This window comes from Typopeltis vanoorti, chromosome 16, assembly GCF_054136105.1.
Source record: "Typopeltis vanoorti isolate ZY-2024b chromosome 16, IOZ_Tvanoo_1.0, whole genome shotgun sequence".
NCBI lineage: Eukaryota > Metazoa > Arthropoda > Arachnida > Uropygi > Thelyphonidae > Typopeltis > Typopeltis vanoorti.
Window position 1 is genome coordinate 43,124,230 of NC_143564.1, and position 19,011 is coordinate 43,143,240.

Sequence of the window (19,011 nt, forward strand, 5' to 3'; positions counted from 1 at the left end):
AAGACTCGTATTAAAAAAATATGTCAAGGCAGGTGTCAACTCTCTGGCACATTCCTTCAGAATATGCAGTGATATATTATGAAGTCCCACATCCTTATTTATATCTGGTTTACTCAACTCCCCAAACACCTCTTGCTCACTTACAGTCAGTCTCTCCTCCCCATCATCAGCTGCTCTCAATCTCTCCATGAAGTCACATTCACAAGATTGAAAGATCTTTATGAACTGCTCATTAAGTATCTCCACCATACATTCTGCAACATCTGTCTTTATACCATTTCCTCCAATCAATGTCATCCTTCCATAATCATTCTTTCTTTTGCTGGCTACATATTGAAAGACTTCCCTAGGATTCTTTTTGGCTTCATTAGCTAACTGCTGTTCATACCTCTCTTTAGCTACTCTCACCAACCAAGTCACCCTCCTTGACTGGTCTTTGTAGACCTCCTGAAATTGATTACTTCCACTTCTCTTATGCTGCCTCCACAATGCACTTTTTCTCTGTATCGCATGCTTAATCTCTTTATTTATCCAAGACACCTACCTTATTTAACCTTCTCACCCATGGTATACAGTTAGACATTACATCTACTAAATAGTTTTTGAAAATCCCCCAAGCTGCATTGATCTCTTTTCCAGCTAACTCCTCATTCCATGCTACACCTGCAAGCTGTCTCCTGAGCTCTTCATAATCCCCCCCCCCCTTATAGTTCCACATATACCCTTTTTTCACAGGGGTCCTTGCACTGCTGGCAACCACCCAGGTAATCACCTCATGGTCACTTTCACCAATTGGTGGATGATTTGACACCTCATTTATAATTACATCCTCCGATGAGATAACCAAATGCAAGACCCTTAATCCTTGTGTGCCCTCTGTTACATACTGTCTGAGGTAGTTATCCCTCAAAAACTCAAGAAACTCATTTTCTTTACTTCCAGTTGCTATCTCTTCATTCCAGTCTATATTGCCATAATTAAAATCACCCATAATGATAACCCTTTTGTTATTTGCTTGGCTTATTTGACTATACATTTCACTATCACCACCATCCACATTACCAGGTCTATAACAACATCCCACCAAGTATTTGATTCTATTCACCTCTATCTCACACCATACTGCCTCAAAACCACTGGCCCTATTTTCCTCTTGCATCTCTACCTTGTATGGACATAACTCTTTCTCTATCATCAATAGCATTCCCCCTCCCTTTTTACCCCTTCTATCCTCACGAAACACATCATACCTTTCCATCTCTATTCCTGTCAGGATGTCTTCCTCATCCAACCACGTCTCACTTATTCCGACAATCTTCGGGTGTACAGACGCAATTAGTGCAACCATTTCATCTGCCTTGGTTCTTATATTTCTAGCATTGGTATACAAACAAAACAGCTCATTTCTGGATCTACAGCCAGTTCCACTGATACCACTCTCTCGATGTGATCTCTGCATGCTGGACTGGGCCATTTCCCTTTCTGCTTCTTCATTTTAGAACCCTTTGCAATTCCATCTGTTTCCTCTTGATCCCTGGTCATCCCATTTCTTTCCTGCCTACACATGCTCTCACCTCCTCTTGGAGCATCCACCTTTCTCACGCTGTGTACCCATGTCCACCCTGAGCCACCACGTTTCCCTGATCCTCTTGCACACCCATTCTCTTATTTTCTATACTCATACCACTCACTTCCCCATTCATTTCCACTTCTTCAGTCACTCCTGTCTTACTCTCCTGCTCTTCCACATCACTCCCCTCTCGATCTGATTCATTCTCTCTATTCACTTCTCTACCTTCTAGCAGCAGTCTCTCCAAGCGACTCACACCATTACCACTCAAATGCAGTCCATCGCTCCCATACAGCTCACTTCATCCCTCAAATTCATTCCACACATTAACAAACTGTACTCCCATCTCCTCACACATTTCAGCCAGAATATCATTCATAATCCTTGCTCTCCGCCTCATTTCACTACAATCATACCTAGGCAACACACTGACTACGCTTCCTGTCACACTATTCTCTTTTATCTTTCCTGACATTCATTTTGACATGCTCTTTGTTCTCTCTCAAATCATTTGTACCAATTAATACGATTAACTCATTTGCTCGCTCTCGCCTCATATCCAATGCCTCAATCACTCTACTCATTTTACCACCTGGAAAACATACCTTGTGCATTTTATCCTCTAGCACACCTTTAATAATGGAGTCGCCATACAATGCCACTTGCCCATCTTTCATTAACTCTTTTATGCCATCATGATTTATTTTAATAGTTTTGACCTGAATTCTCTTAATTTCATTCCTCATCCATTTCATTTCTTGCCTCATCCAATCCAATTCACCTTCCGAATCTCGCGACACATTCTCTCTATCATTAAATCTTTCTAACTTCCTAACTCTCGACCCTCTCTTCTCACTTTCCCTCTCATTCATCCTTCTTTGTTTCCATACTTTCGATCCAACATACGTCCAACCTTCACTATGATTCTTCTCACTTTCACTCTCATTTAACTTTCTTTATTTATGTACTTTCGGACTAACATGCGTCCAACTTTCGTTATCATTCTTCTCACTTTTTACTGTCATTAATCTTTCTTTGTTTCAGTACTTTCGATCCAACATGCATCCAACTTTCGCCAACATTCATTCTTTTTTTGCTATCATTTATTCTTTCGATTTTTTTCACTTGCGATTTCTGCATCATGCCATTTCTACTTTCATTCGTTCTCTCAATTTCGTTTCTTTCCGTCTCACTTTCGTTCCTTTTAACATCTGTTACGGTTTTCAAATTGCTCTTTTTCTTTTTTCCTGATTTTTTATCATTTTTTCACCTCTCTTTTCTCACCATCCTTCTCTTTCAAACGTGCACTCACGACACAATCGGTACTAACACTTTCTGTCATCAATTTCTTATTTGCATTCATCAGCTCCTCGTTCAGGTCACACTTCGCACACACCCTTCTTCCATCCGCACTAAACATCCACAAATCATTTATGTAATTGAAGGAATACATATAACAGACCTCACACTTAACGAAACGACTGAAATCTAAATTAAAATCATGGAATGACAATGCTGCCGCCATTTTTTTTTTTTTTTTTCTATGCAGGTCATTAGGTCTAATAATAACGATTTTGTACTTTAGTTTAGGCAAGAAAAATCCCCCACACTAATAATACCGGTAGCGTATAACGTTTACAGCCGCTCTTACTCAAACAATTACGCATATATACTTAATTATTCCTAGTAAAACTTATCTTAATCAGAAGCTCTTCAAATTGCGTTCGCTGCGCTTGGCTCACTAGCGCCCTCTGTACAGGTGATCAAAATTAAAGTACCTGTTTAGGGGCTTGTGGAGTGCCACTTAGTAATCAATCCAAATGCTGAGAAACCTTGCAGGAATACATTGTGCATCATGCGGAAGCGATATCTGAGAAAAAAGTAGTTCCAAAATTTACCACCAGGGGCATTGTAAACACACACACATGCATGCAATAAAATTGCTACATCTAGATTCAGTATACAAAACAAAGACAATGAAAATAGTTAGAAACATGAAAATTTCAACTGTCTCATGTATGGTGAACCTATAGAACAAGTAAAACGTTTTAGCTATTTAGGCACAATTTTTAGTGAAGATGGCAAATTAAATATGGAAACAGACAACAGAAATAGTAAAGCTGGTATGATAGGAAGTCAGCTGAATAAATTTATGTAGAATAAGAAAAAAATTAGTCAAAACACTTAGCTGCATTCAAGATAGTGTTCAAACCAATTTTAACTTATGAATCTGAGAGCTGGGTTAGAAATACAACACTTGATCGAAGGCTGGAGATGCCTGATATGACAGTTCTGAGAAAGATGGCAACAGATGGCATCAATGACAGTATCACATTAAAAATGAGGATATTAGGAAAGAACTTGTCATTGTTATCATTCAGGAATGTGTCAATAGAGGTGGTATGGTCACTTAAATAGAATGGGAGAGGAAAGATTAGTGCAAAACAAGTGTTCTTTGCTGGTTTGCAGGAAAATTACACTACACAATGGTATTTCTAATAATGTAGTGTGCTTATGTATGTACAGGGTGATCAAAATTAAAGTATCCCTGTTTAAGTCCTTGTGGTGCTCTACCCATTGATCCAAATGCATCAGAACTTTGCAGGAATGCATTGTGAATCATACAAAAGCAATATTTGAGAAGCAAAAAGGAGTTCCAAAATTCGCTGCCAGGACATCTGTATGATGTACCGAATATCATCATTAAATTCCTGATATGTACCCTCAGGGGGTGTACAGGATAATTTTGATAGCACTATATGAAAAAGTTATACCATTACTAACTTTATTTTTACTGTATCAGTCCATCTACATCCCAGAGGAAGACAAAGATGTAGATGGATTGATACAGTAAAAAGTGTCTTAAAAGACAGAAATATAAGATCTGATAACATTGGAGTCTTGACAAATAACAGAATAATTTGGAGGAAAATTGTTGATTGGAAGTTAGTAATGGTGTAACTTTTTCATATAGTACTATCGTAATTATCTTGTACACCCGCCTGAGAGTACATATCAGGAATTTGATGATGACATTTGGTACATCATACAGGGTCCGTGGTTGTGAATTTTTAAACCCTTTTTGTTTCTCAGTTATTGCTTTTGCATGATGCACAATGTATTCCTGCAAAGTTTTGGAGCATTTGGATTACTGGGTGGAACTCCACATGGCATCAAAACAGGGATACTTTAATTTTGATCACCCTGTACGTATATAAGCACACTAGATTAACAGCAACTAGCAATGCCATTGTATGGTACATAATGTTTAATACTAATTAACCTACCTAGCTTGACCTCTTGTGGTGGTAAAAAGATCACAAATTCATTACCTCAGCCAGTTAGAAATTCCTGTTTTTGAATCCAGTTATTAAACTTCTTAATTGTTCTTACAGTATATATGAATGTAATCATTCATCTTAGAGTGTACTGATCATTTATTGTCTGAAGTGTACTTGTTATATTTAGCCTGGAGTTATTTTTAAAAAAATGTTGCTCTCTTGTTGATCTGTCAAATTTCCAAAAATTATTTTTTTGTAGAGTTGGATGTGAAGATCATATCAATTAATAGCTACTGGAAATTCGAGTGTTGTGAATTTCATTGGTTATAAACTTATTATACATAATTATTGTGGTGGATTAAGGTGTTTTTTTTTGTTGTTTGTTTGTTTACATAATCCAGAAACTCTGCTCTAGAGACTTTACACCATGGCATCTGATTATGTGCAACTTGTTGAAATCTCCAGTAAATGGGACAGTAATCTCATGCTGGAAAATGACAATCACAAGCATACCCACAGCTGAATTCAAACCCAGAGGAAGACTCATCACTAGAGGTCAAACATTCATTGACCACCATCACTATCATACCTGTCCTTGAAGATATTCGGCATTGGACAACTTGTCACCCACTCTAGCAATGCATTCCACTTGTTCACCACTTGCCATGCAAAATATCTCATTTTCAGTTCCTTCTCACATAACCTTTGTAGTTTTCAGAGATAATTTCTTGTTCTCCCATCATCTGTTATCCTGTATCTATCTGATAGACTTCTCTCACCATCTTGTATGTCTCAATCATATCATCTCTTCTCCTATCTGCCAAACTCTGCAGGCCATATTCCCTTAATATAAGGGGTACCGGAAAGTAATCAATTATTTTTAATAGGTCGTTTTTAGCTGATTGTTTTTTCTTAAATAACACATAAATTATTAAATTTGATTTTTATTTAAATATTAGCATTACTTTTCTATTTAAAAAAATCTATTTTTTTAATTTTAGATTTTTTTTTTAATATGGCAGACTTTAAAGTTGAAGAGCACCATTTATGTCATCATATGCTGTTTTTGTTTCACCGAGGAAAGAATGCTACCGAGGCTACCAAAATCATTTGCGCAACTTATGGAGATGTATTGAAGGTTAACAAATGTCAGCGATGGTTTAGGAGATTTGCAGAAAAAAATTTTGATCTCTCTGATCGTCCTCGATCTGGAAGACCTCTTACTCTAGATGACGATGCTCTTAAGATTCTCGTTGAATCAGATCCAAAACAAACCATACAAGAATTAGCAGAGAAACTTAATTCATCATGGTCAACTGTCCAAGAGCACTTACATAAGAGTGGCAAGGTTCTTAAACAGGGTGTATGGGTACCACATGAACTGTCAAAAAACAATAAAGCACAGAGACGGGCGATTTGCAATTCATTGTTGACCAGACAACAAAATGACCCCATTTTGGAACAAGTCATAACTGGTGATGAAAAACAGGTGCTGTATAAGAATAATAAATGAAAAAAACAGTGGCTTTCTCCAAATCAAACTCCAATTCCAACACCTAAAGATGGACTACATCCATAAAAGGTTCTATTGTGCGTTTGGTGGGATATTCATGGAATTATTCATTACGAACTCATGGAACAAGGTAAGACTATCACAGCAGCCATCTACTGTGAACAATTAGAGCGACTACATCAAGCATTGTTAATCAAATGTCCTGTGCTTGTCAATCGAAAAGGGATAATTTTGCAGCAAGATAATGCAAAACCACATTCTGCAAGAATGATTCAAGAAAAAATTAGGCAGTTAGGATGGGAACTTCTATCGCATCCTCCATATTTGCCGGATATTGCCCCTGTTCATAAGAAATAAAACCTTCCATTCGCAAGATGATGTCCAAAGGAGTTTGATATCATTTTTGGCTCCAAAGAAAAAACATTTTTCAAAAAAGGAATTCTAAACTTAGTAGATCGTTGGTATAAGGTTATAATTAACGATGGGGATTATAGAATTGAATAATGTTAATTTGTTCTTTAATAAAATTTATATTAAAAATGTAGTTCAAAAAATTGATTACTTTCTGGCCCCCCTTATATATCCTCATAGCACACATTTCTAGCTGGCCTCATTGGCTGAGTAGTTAACATATCTGCTCTCCAGCTAAAATGCTGCAGATTCCAATCACTCTATGGGCATAGATGTTAGTAATTGTTCTAACTTTGTGTGGAAAGAGCATCTACAACAACCCTACCACTTCTAGTAGAAGGCTTTACTCCCAAAATTCTAAGACAGCCTTAGTTATTCATGTCTGTGCTCTCTGTAATGTTTCCTTATTGTACATACAACTAGGTGACCAGATCTATACACAGAAATCCAAACGTGGTCTGATTAATCCATTGGAACTATCGCATTCTTATCCATGTTTGTCAAGGTTCTTTGCATTATACATCAATTTTCTGTAATCTTTACAACTTTTACAATGTGTCTTCTGAACTTTAGTTCCCTATCACAAGATCCTCAGATCTTTCACTTCTTCCACCTCCTGGAGCAAAGTTCCTTTAATATGATAAACCTCATTCCATCTTCTCTGGTTCTCTGCTAATGTGTATGCCCTTATACCTACCAACACTGAAGTAGCATCCCAACTTTTCAGCACCAACCTTCTGAAATCCTTCTTGCAACAGCATCACCTGACATTGCTCCTCATAACTTAGCATCATCAGAAAACAATCGAATATCTTCCTCAATCCTTGAACTATATTTGTATAGTTAAATTAAACAATGTGATCATAGAACAGAATCCTCTGGTACCCCACTTGTCACTTTCCTTTCTTTTGGAAGGAAACTTCTATCAGTCAACTGTTATCAGAAACTGCTATCAGTCAACAATTCCTGTAACCAAACTCAACTTACTATCCATCCACATCTTGCTTAATTTTAACAGTAGTTTATCATAATAAATTTAGTTTAATCCTTTATCTAAGTGTGAGCAAACAAAGTTTACACCTGAAAATATCTTCAGGACTGAATATGGTGTTGTACTACCTTACTTGGGTAAAGTAGTACAACACCGGGCAACTTGTAGCAAAGGTGGACCAAGCTAACATCACTCCTATCCCAGTATCTCCCATAATGCAAAACACATCTCCTTGCGGATATGTATAATGTTATGCATTAAGCGATTGGCCACTACTCAGACTTGTTTTGACCTTTATTGAGGTCTCTTCAGTGGGAGCCAGGCCCAGAGGTGGAGATACCAGGCAGAAGCAATAGCAAGGTCATCTTTATCTATAGGAGTTGCCAAAAGGTGTGCCACCTTTTTTATTAAATTAATCTGGATTTAGAGAAGGTACTACATATTTATTATAGTCTAACCAAGTGAAAAATAAACTTTCAACATCAGTAGTTTATCATCTGGTACTCTGTCAAATGCTTTAGCAAAATCTAGAATAATCATTGTATAAGCATTTCCTCTGTCCAATATGCTAGTCACTATATCACAAAATGTAACCATGTTACTGAAGCATGACCTTCCTTTAACAAACCCATGCTGTTCTCTAAAATATTTCCATTTTCATCAATCCAAGTTTATATTCTGTTGCAAACTAGCCTTTATAAACACATTCACTGCCACATCTGAGATATACTTAGTTGGACACAATGACTTGCATTCTTCTTTGTGCAGTGACACTATTTTTCCTTTTCCAATATTCTAGGGCTGTTCCTTTGTTGAATAACTAAATCAAGAGGACTGTCAGCTCTTTTGCACATCCCATTAATTAATATACATCATGATATTCCATCTAGCTACAGCCTTATTAAGTATATGATAAAGGACTTCCCTGCTCATTCTAATTATCTTTTCCTTCATAATCATTGCTCTCTCTCTCCTCAGCTCCTTACAATCATACCTTGGCAATACACTCAGAATTCTACCTCTTACTTGTCCGCTTCATTATCTCTAAAAAAATACTTGCAAATCCCTGCTCTACTTCATTTCACAAATCATTTGTTCCTACTACATAGTCAAATTTTCTACACTTCCTCTCCTCTCCTTTTCACAGCCTCAGTCACTCTTATCATTACTCATTTCAAACATGCTTTCAACACCTGCTCCATTTGGTATTCATCCAGTTTGGACTTTAAATTAAACATGCCAAGAAATTATATTCTTAGTTTCATCCTTTATCCAAGTGTAATCATCAATGACTTCAAATCAATTGCCTTAGTATCCCATAATGCAAGGCACATATCCTTAAGTACATGTATAATGCTGTGCAGTATGGGAAAGGCCACTATGCAGACTGTTTCAATTTTATTGAGGTCTCATCATGTGACTTTCAGCATATACAAACCACATGTATCATCATCATCATCAAATACCCTCAAGGGGTGTACAGGATATGACAGTACTACATGAAAAAATTACATCATTACTAACTTCCTATCTACAATTTTCCTCCAAATCAATCTGTTACTTGTCAAGACTCCAACATTATCAGATCTTATATTTCTATCACCTAAGGCACTTTGTACCGTATCAATCCACCTATATCTTGGTCTTCCTCTGGGTCGTTTTCCTGCCAACCTGGCAGAGAACACTTGCTTTGCTAATCTTTCCTCTCCCATTCTATTTAAATGACCATACCACCTGAGATTAGCTCTGCTAATGCATTCCTGGATGCTGACAATGTCAAGTTCTTTCCTAATATCCTCATTTTTAATATGACATTGCCATTGATGCCATCTGTTCACGCCTCTAATCTTTCTCAGGACTCTCATATCTGCGGTCTCTAGTCTTTGGTCAAGTGTTTTACTTCTGATCCAGCTCTCAGATCCATAAGTGAAAACTGGTTTGAACACTGTCTTGTATACAGCTAATTTAGTGTTCCGACTAATTTCTCTCTTATTCCATATGAATTTATTCAATTGACTTCCCACCATACCAGCTTTGCTGATTCTGTTGTCTATTTCTATATTTAATTTACCATCTTCAGTAAAAATTGTGTCTAAGTAGCTGAAATGTTTCACTTGTTCCACAGGTTCTCCATTCACAACACAGTTGACATTTTCAATGATTCTGCCTATTTTCATTGTCTTTGTCTTTTTATTGCTGACCTTCATACCATATCTATTACAACAGCTATTCAATTTAGTCAGAGAATCTTGCAGACTTGTAGCGGATTTATTTAGAAGTATAACATCATCCGCATAAAGCAAAGAGCTGACATTAACATCTCCAATTTTGATATCAGGTTTCATACCACTTTCTTTCATAATGTGATCCATATAGATAATGAATAACAGAAGGGATAATGTACATCCTTGTCTCACACCAGATTTAACATTAAACCATCTTCCTGTACTTCCTTCATTTCTAACTGCTTACTTACAACTCAAATAAAGACTAAGTATTGCTTGATATAACGCCCCATTGACACCATATACCTGTAGTGTATTGAATAGCTTCTCTCTTGGCACCTTGTCATATGCCTTTTCCAAATCGACAAAACTTAAATACAGATCTTTGTTATATTCCCATGCTTTCTCGACTATTTGTCGTAAAGTGAAGGTCTGATCCTGACAGCCACTATTTGGCCTGAATCCAGCTTGTTCTTCACCAAGCTTTTCTTCCACAATTCTTCTCAACTGTTTCTCAAGTATACTTGCATAGATCTTGCCAGGAACACTCAGTAGGGAAATACCTCTGTAATTCTCACATTCGGTTTTATTTCCCTTTTTATATATGGGTACTATGAGAGCTCTACTCCAATCATCGGGAATTTGTCCCTCTGTCCAGGCTTTCTGAACTATGCATTGCAGCCACTGTAAGACTTTTATACCACCATACTTCAGCATTTCTGGTCGAATATCATCTACTCCTGCTGCCTTTCCACATTTCAAGCCTTTGATGGCTTTTTCTACTTCAAATATGGATATGTATTCCTGACTGCATGCCTGGTCAGTGTATTTTACCACTGTGCTGTCATCACTGCTTGTTTCATTTAGCAGTTTTTCAAAGTAATTACTCCATACTTCTAGGATATCTTTTTCTCCCATTTTCATGTCACCTTTATCATCTCTAACTCCTTTTACAGCACACTCTTTCCTCCATTCCTAAGCTTCTTCAACAACCTCCAGAATATTTTGCCACCTTCTTGATATTTATTTTCTATATTCTTGCCAAAGTCCTCCCATGACTTTTGTTTAGCTTGTTTTGCACACTGTTTTAGCTTTCTTACATTTGTCTCTGTATTCTGTAAGAGTAAAAGCTGACTTATTTGACAGGAACTTTTGATATGCTTTCTTCTTTTCCTTCACTGCCTCTTTAACTTCCTGTGTCCACCAGGGAGTTCTGATTTTTTTATCCTTGCACACAACTTCACCACATGCCTCTCGCAGAATCATTCAATGTTTTCTTCAGAGTTTGCCACTGAATCTCCAAGGTTTGATTCCTGTTCTCAAACTCTTTCATTTTCTTTTCAATAATCTTTCTGTATTTTAGTCTACAGTTCACATCTGAGAGCTGCTCAACTTTTATTCGCTTTAAAACTTTCTTACATGTTATTCTTTTCAATATGAAATTCAGTTTTATCCTGCTCAAGACTAAATAGTGATCACTTCCAATTTCAAATCCTCTGTACACTCTGGTGTCCTGCACCAGGGAGAAAACATCACTATCAACAATAACATAGTCAATGAGACTTTTCTTATTCCTAGCCTCTTCTCTCCATGTGAATTTGTGCACATTTTTATGTTGGAACATGGTGTTAGTAATAACCAGTCCATGTCCTGAGCAGACCACATGTATAACATGCATATAGCAGCACTCAATGTTGAAAGTTCCTTCTTTCGCTTTCATTCATGCCCAAAGTCTGTGAGGCCGCATATCAATGGCAGCACGCACAGCATCCAACGGAAATGCTGCCATTGCTTGCTCCAAATCCACCTTCAGGCTGGCGCTGCTGGGGTGTCATTTTTTGCAGGCTACTCTCCTGTTGATTCAGCAGCAGATTCAGATGGGGACTTTCAGATGGTGATATGTGGTTAGGCACATTTGCCTCCAACCACTGTTGTGTGGTCCTCACCTTGTGTGGGGTTGAGTCCTGTTGGAAAGTCCGCTGCCTACTGTGAAATAAGGTGTTGTTCAATGACCATACCACCTTGAAAATCTTCTCATTAGAGATGAGAATCTTCACGGTGAAAATTGAAGATTTTCACCATGAAGAGGATATTTCCGTGTCTGTTGTTCGTGTACCACCAGAGAGGTACGTTTGATTTTATCACCCTCTGCTGTATAATTTATGGTGTTAGGAAGTGTCCTGTAGAAAGATGATAGGCTCTCATCCCCAGATCATCAGTTAGTACATGTGACATCATTCTCTGCAAAATGTTCATCTCTTTGATATTACTTTGTGTTCTCACAGGATTACAATAGAGTCACGCCTTCACAGCCCTCACAAGCTGTTTCATCCTAACACAGCATGGTCAACCTGTTCTTTGGTGGTTAGATCCATCTTCTGTATCATTATAATGGTTAATAGTCCAATACACAAACATCCTACTGATCCCAAGTATTTTTAGCATGTTGAAAATAACAGATGATTTCATTCCAACCTTGTGAAGTACTATTACAGCTACACAGTTTCATAATCTCTCCATTGCATGTTAACCTGTACAGCTAGAGAACGCTCTCTTTGTACTGATAAGCACATGGTTGGCTGTGCACAGCGCTACTACTAACAGGGCTGGGCTCGTGCCCAGGAGTTGTAGGAATTCTGTGAGCAACACAGGAAAGGGGGGAACATTGTAACAGTATTTATGACAAGACTGTGTACATGAAGATTTCATCATCTGAATTTTGGGAAGATGAGGAGAACCAAAAAAAAAAGTTCAGAATGTAGGCTACACATAGAATACAGAGTGCTCTCATTGTTAAAAATAGGTATTTTAAGGGAACTCACTCATTAGAATATCTGTCATTATCAGCTGCTGAAAAATTCCAGTCAGAGTTCATGGCATCAATGTTAGTCAAAAGAAAGTTCATAGCAACATAACTTCCATTATAATGAATTAGTCCCTACAATCATATTGTAGTGAAATTGAATGTATCTGAGTTAAACATGATCTGCAGAGACTAATGAAAAAGTGATGTAATAAAGGTGTAGCAAAGAAAGCAAAGAAATGAAAGAAATATTTTCTCTTTAGTATGAAGAATGGTGGAATATGTTTTATTTAAAAGAGAGTTGTGAGCGCAATGCATAGTGCCTGACCAATACTATTCAACATATGGGGAGATTCATTCATCACTTTATAACACAAATTGAAAAACAAAGAATTTATCTTAAATATCATATTTTCTTCTGCCCTCAAGACAAGTTGAGTCCCATGTGGGCTGTCCAAAGCAAGCTCTTTCATATGCCAACAGCTTTGAGTCCAGTGCAGTTGTAAGGACTTCATGCCATGTTAAATTCGGTCTTCCCATTGACCTTGTATCCTCCATAGTGCCCTCAAATACCAGGCAAGGAAGCATGTCTGGTTCCATTCACACAGTGTGACTAAACCAATAGAGGTGATGCTTTTTAACTGTGTTAAGTATTGTTGAGTTAGAGATATTCAAATCTTGCAACACTTGTATATTAGTCTTATGTTCTGTTGATTTTCCTGAAGCATTTCATTTCAAAAAGCCTACAGTTTCTTCTCTGCTTTTTTTTTTTTTAAAGGTCCAAGTTTCTGCTCTGTAGAGAGCTGTTGGTAGTATTATACTTTTGTATCATTTTATTTTTAGAGCTGTAGGAATTTTGTTGTTTTTCCAAATTTTATTAAGTTTATTCATCATTGACCATGCTATGGAGAGTTTTGTGTTTTATTGTTACTATGTCATTCATGCCCAAAGTCTGTTAGGCTACAGATTTGGGCATGAATTTGAAGTCAAATATGCTCTTAGATAATTAAAACCATTAACTTGTTCTATGGTTTCCTGATTAAGTGTTATCTTATATATTCCAATTTTCTTTATCTTTGTTTTACTTGAATTTACAACCATATTATAATTTCTGCCGGTTTCTTGTAATTTTGAAAGCTGGTATTGAAGATTTGATTTGTTATCTGTTTAATTACTACATCATCTGTGCATATGATATGTGTGATTGGTCTTCTATTGACTTTTACTTCTTTTGTTGAGGACAGTTCTTTGAGTTTTTGGATGAAATGTTAAAAAGGCATGGGGAGGGTGAGCATCCTTGCATGACTCCTCATTTAATTTCAAGTTTTTTAGTTGTGATATTTTTATATTGAACTACTGCACTTGTATGCTGATAGTAGTTTGAAATAAATCTTAGTACATATTTTATAGTAGCTGTTTTTTTTTAGTTTTTTTTTTGTTAATATTTGACCAACTTGTTCTTCTTCCATTAGCTGTTTTTAAATGTTTAGACAATTCTGTATTATTTTTACAAAGATTTTGTAAGAGTGGCAAAGAAGAGTAATTGTCTCTAATTGTTACATTTTTGAACATCACTTTTTTCATGTATAGGTAAGATTTTGTCTATTTTCCAATCATTTTAGATACTCCCAGTGAAAAGAGTATTATTGAAAAGTTTGGTTAGTTGTTTAATTAGATCAGGTCCACCATTGTTATAGAGTTCTTAGGGTATTTCATCAATCCCAGGTGCTTTTGATTTCATTTGATTAAACAAAAGGATTATGGGTGCTGTACCTTTCTTACTGGTCAGTATATGTAGGTGAAAACTTTTATCTTTAAAGATATTAGAGAAGTAATTGCACTAGCTGTGTTCCATTTCGTATTTCCAGTTACTTTGTCTTGCAAATTTTTCATGGTGAGAGGTGAAGGAATGTAGTATTTGGTAATCTCTTTAACTGCAGAGTAGAGACATATGAAGTCATTCCATCCAGCTAAACAGGATGTTAGCATCCTCTAGCTGGATGGGATGTTCTTTAGCCTGATTTTCTACACCCATAATCTCATGTAGATGGCGTTGAAGGGGATGATTGGTAGTAGAGGTTCGGTGTAGTGGTTGAGACAGTTGTATAGTAGGTGTCCTCCCGCAATGAGTCTTTGGACACCTTGATTCGGATTATTATTCGCGACACCTTGGAGGTGTCACGAATAATAATAATAATAATAATAATCTCCAGTGATTAATTGGTTTATCTTAAATTTTATCTTATTTTATTTATCTTAAATACTCATATCCTATTCATAGATTATGAAAAAATCTTTGATCTTTAAGGGAAAAAAAACTTTTTGAATTAGTTAAAACTGAATTTATCTCTACAGTTAATAAAATCATTTAGAAATATGTATGAAAATAATACCATAACAGTAAAAACCAGTGATCCAGCTACAGAATAGATGAAATTAAATATAAGTATAAATGCAGAGATGTAGCTTATCTACAGTCCATTTTAACATGCCTTCATGTGCCACAACATTATTATGACCTAATTAGTAGAATGTTAGGTCTCCTTTGGTCAGGCTTGCACTCATTTTGGCATTGACTCAACTAGACATGGAAGATGTCCTGAGGTATTCTGGATCAACTAGACAGAATAATGTCCCAGACTGAGTGAGGCACTGGTTATGTTGATTAGTGGATGCTGTGTTTCACATGATCCAATAAATGTTTGATGGGATTCAAATCACGAGAATTTGACAGTCAGGGGGAGCACATGGAAGCTTGGATATGCTCTTCAAACCATGCTTGCACAATGCAAGTCATGTGACATCTGAGCATTGTCTTTCTAGAAAAGTCTGGATTCATCAGGCTACATAGTTATAATGTAAGGCAATACTTGGTCTGAAACAATCCCTAGTTAAGAATTAACAGTCAGGATGGGTTTGGTGAGATGAGAGCACCCAGTGATAGCCATGTGAGCAATCCCATATTACATGAGCCTGTTTCTGGCTAAATGTGCTGTCTTTTGGTTGGAAACAGGTTGGGTGTTCATAGTGTTTTGACTCATTAGTGTGTGTATATATATATATATATATATTAATGAAACTATTAAAATGGCACATATATTAAATTATATGATGAGGATCTAATATTAATTGCTATTAATATTATATTAATTAATATATTAACTATTAATATATTAAAGGATATGGCATTTTTCAGATGCCATATATTTTAAAAGTTTTACCAGAAGATATTTTCATGCCATATTTGGAAGGTTGTAAAGGTTGGCATGTATCTAGGTTGCAAAGAGCTAAATGTAGTTCATCTTCTGTATTAGCAATTAATATTACATCCTCTTCATATAATTTAGTCAGTAATTTGATTCAAACTGTATTCCCATTTTATTTATACACTTGAAGCATTTATATATTTGAACTATGAACACCCAGCCTGTTTTCAACCGAAAAACAGCAAAACAGTACTAAATCATAAACTAATAGAACAAGTTAATTTTCCTTATCTTTGTTGTAATATAAACTACATTGCTAAAGCAGATCCAAAACATTAATTTAATAAATTTACCAAAATTATTGGCATGATCAATGACATTTTAATCAAATTTAATACAGAGAGGTACAAGATTTGAGAATATTCTAATTTTAGTTAAACATGTTATGTTATATGGAAGTGAAACATGGGCTATGAAAAAGTAGACCAGTAAAGAATAACATTAGCAGAAATGAAAATCTTGTGTAAAACAGTGATACATGCTAAACTTGATATTAAAAAGTCTACTACAATGAGTCTTCAAGACCCATGGAGCCCTGAAGACTGATTTTAGTAGGCTCACGCTGATCGTTATTCTGATCATGCCTCTGGCAGCTTATTTCGCTCATTCACCACTTTCCAAGCAAAAAAATCGAATACTCATGCACTTGCTAACCATTTTAAATGAATAAACCGTTTTTCTCTCCCCTTGTCATTTTACTCTATAAAGCCCTCTTATGATAGAAAAACTTTCTATCATATCCCTTAACAACCAATTATTTAATCTGCAAATCTTATAGGGAGCATTCCTTGCACTTGTAACTATTTCTAAGTTGCTTGTATTTGAATTCTCTCCACCCAAGATACCCAGATGACCAAATCTGTGTACAGCAGATGTGGTTATATCAAAAGCATTAATAACTTTTTTTTTATCTTTATTTGTCAGTGTGTTCTTCAACTTCTAAGTATTTCATTTTACTATTTTGCTCATTGTGGAGTATATATCCTTAAAATTCAACTATCTGTCCACCACATTCCGGGATCACTAGCCTCGTAAGTTTCTTGGAGTTCCATCAGTGCAATCCTAGCTCATAACCTTTTCCTCCAAAAGCATTACTTCACATTACACCACATTTAACAATAGATAGCCATTATCTTTTAGATTATACAACATATTTTTGATTCCTATAAGCTGAGCTCAAACAACATTTACACATAATAAGTTTAGTTTAATCCTTTATCCAAGTGTGAGCAAACAAAGTTTGTGCCTGAAAGTATCTTCAGGACTGAGCTAAGGTGGTGCAACTCATGGCAAAGGTGGAGAAAGTTATCATCACTCCTATCTCAGTATCTCCCATAATGCAAAGCACATCTCTTTGTGGATATGTGTAATGCTATGCATTAAGGCAAGGGCCACTACCCAGACCGGTTTCAACCTTTATTGAGGTCTCATCAGTAGGAGCCAGGCCCAGTAGTGGAGACACCAAGGCAGAAGCAATGAGAGGTCATCCCCACCTATAGGAGTTGCCAAAAGGTGTACAACCTTATTATTAAATTACTCTGGATTCAGAGAAAGATGTTGAGAGTTTATTTTTCACTTGATTAGACTATAATAAGTTTAGTTTAATCCTTTATCCAAGTGTGAGCAAACAAAGTTTGCAAAGAAAGTATCTTCAGGACTGAGCTAAGGTGGTGCAACACCAAGGCAACTCGTGGCAAATTTTGTTTGCACAAACAGAATAAATTAGACTTCTTATAGTCTAACCAAGTGAAAAATAAACTCTCAACATTGACACAGTTCCTATTCTAATGATTTTTGATTAGAATAATACTCTCCCATATCTTTGATAGTGAGAGGCAGTCATTCTGATTCAGGCTTCAGTGCATTCTTTTGAACACATTTGAACTTATGTGTTCAAATGTGTTCAGCGATGGAGTAAGCATGTTTCACACCATTGGATATCATGGTTGAAATTTTTTGTGATGTAGGATAAGATAAGTACAGCAAGAACTTCTGGACATCAAATATTATATGCATCTCAATGTCTTCTCAGAGTGGACTATACAACATATCTTGATTCTTATAAGCTGAGCTCAAACAACACTGACACAGTTTGAAGGGTTCCTTCAAACTGTGTCATTTCCTATCCAATACATTTTCTGCTTCTCAGAGCCAATCTCTAGAATTCTTACAAATAATCTAGTAACTATATTCATTCCTTTCAACAAGCTATCATCATCATTACCATCTTCTAAATATAAACAATCTCCTTTGGCTCTTCCTGGCATCTACAAAGTTCCACGCAACTGTCACCTTTTGTACTTCAGACAAACTGTATGTTTCATGGAGAAAAGAGTACAAGAACTCCTATCCTACATTGTTAATAAAAAATCTGAGAAATCTGGCCTAGCACACCATGGAATTGATAATGACCACATTATCCTAAGGTCTGAAACTTACTTACTCCATTGTTGCTGCCATAAGTTGGAATGTTTGTTTAAAGAAAGTGCCAGAGCCTTACTCTACCATCTCAACCTGAATCAGAATAACTGCCTCTCAATATGAAAGATATGGGATAGTCTTATTCTGATCACACATCATTAACAATTTTTTTTGTAATAATAATACATTTCCTCTGTTATTCATTTGCATTGTTCTATGTATAACATCACATGGATCTTACTATTTTCAATAATTCATTGTTCATGTTCTACTTGGTATTCAAACAGCTTGATGCCACTGATGATGACTTGTCATTTTCAGGTTTAAATTTGGCTACTAAATGTATTATTCACTCTTTTCCTGATGTTATCGTGTTAATTTGTTAAACACTGATCTCTGTCACTTCAGTCACTGCATTATTATTACTTGAATGCCCTTGTCAAGTGATCATATAGTAACTTTTTCCTGCCATCTACTTTCATTAATATTATCCACCCTCTCAATAATTATTCTTCCTTTTATTTACAGCA

At 36.2% G+C, this 19,011-nt stretch overlaps 1 protein-coding gene across 2 annotated transcripts in view; it reads left to right on the forward strand.

Annotated features, from left to right (window-relative positions):
- LOC150097975 (vascular endothelial growth factor receptor 1-like) overlaps positions 1-19,011 on the forward strand; it is a 354,137-nt gene that overhangs the window by 296,555 nt on the left and 38,571 nt on the right. The window lies entirely within an intron of this gene.